This window comes from Pygocentrus nattereri, chromosome 9 (genome assembly GCF_015220715.1).
Source record: "Pygocentrus nattereri isolate fPygNat1 chromosome 9, fPygNat1.pri, whole genome shotgun sequence".
NCBI lineage: Eukaryota > Metazoa > Chordata > Actinopteri > Characiformes > Serrasalmidae > Pygocentrus > Pygocentrus nattereri.
The window spans coordinates 31,422,914-31,423,876 of record NC_051219.1 but is presented as its reverse complement, the minus strand read 5'-3'; the positions used below and the strand labels follow the sequence as shown (position 1 = coordinate 31,423,876).

General features: G+C 44.2%; 1 protein-coding gene across 2 annotated transcripts in view; it reads left to right on the top strand.

Annotated features, from left to right (window-relative positions):
* Window positions 1–378: 378 nt before the first annotated feature.
* Window positions 379–963, top strand: part of si:dkey-157g16.6 (uncharacterized protein LOC561837 homolog) — a 26,733-nt gene continuing 26,148 nt past the window's right edge. The window contains exon 1 of one of the 2 annotated variants that reach the window (XM_017707599.2): window positions 379–518. The gene's annotated coding sequence lies outside the window, so the exon portion shown is untranslated. The remainder of the gene's footprint in view (window positions 519–963) is intronic. The other variant, XM_017707581.2, reaches the window with a different exon arrangement.

The window sequence follows — 963 nt, the reverse complement described above, 5'->3', positions numbered from 1 at the left end:
CTCTTAGTTATGTTTCTCTCTGCATTTCTCTCTCCATTTTTTCTGTCTGTCTCTCTTTCTTAGTTACCTGTTTCTCTCTGTATTTCTCTCTGACATTGTGGTCAGTGCTCTCTCGCCAAGCGTGATTGGTCAGCTGCCCCCACCCCTTTGCTTGCCCACCTCTCTCTCTCTCTCTCTCTCTCTCTCTCTCTCTCTCTCTCTCTCTCTCTCTCTCTCTCTCTCTCTCTCTCTCTCTCTCTCTCTGCTTAAATACTTTTAACAAGAAAGACAGAGGGGGGATGGGAATTGTGGGGGAGGGGCATTGTGTGTGTGTGTGTGTGTGTGTGTGTGTGTGTGTGTGTGTGTGTGTTGTCACTAGAGAGAGAGAGAGAGAGAGAGAGAGAGAGAGAGAGAGAGAGAGAGAGAGAGAGGAGTGTGTCCCATATGTGGAAAAAACATAGCCCTGCACACACGTACACGGGAGCGCGGGGATTATCTAACTGGTTCTGAATCTGATGAAGAAATGCAGGCATGAGGAGGTAAGCTTTGGCTCAGAGTCCTTCTCCCTTTTCTCTCCCTCGTTGCTCTCTTTATCAGATGAACTATGAAAGTAAGCAGTGAGCAGGTAGACTGACTGTAGCTTTGTGTTTCTTTTGAGTTGTAAGTGATTGAAAATCTGCGCTCTGAATTCTCTCAAGCTACTCCATGCTCTCATTCATTTTCACTCTTTTTTATGGAGTAATGCGCTCCTGCATGCAGGTGTCTCTTTTTAAGCATACAGTGGGGTCCAGAAACAGTGTTTCTGGTCTTTGTGTTTGTATGTATGTGCTGGTTAAAGAGTGTATCGGGAGTAATTGGAAGTTTTAAAGCATGGCCTTGTTTTGTTTAACAGTTGAGCGAATGAGCTTCAGTCAAAATGAAGGAAATTTAATGGTTATGATGCACTAGATTATATTTTCCATTCTGTTTTTGCTGCTGGTTGTT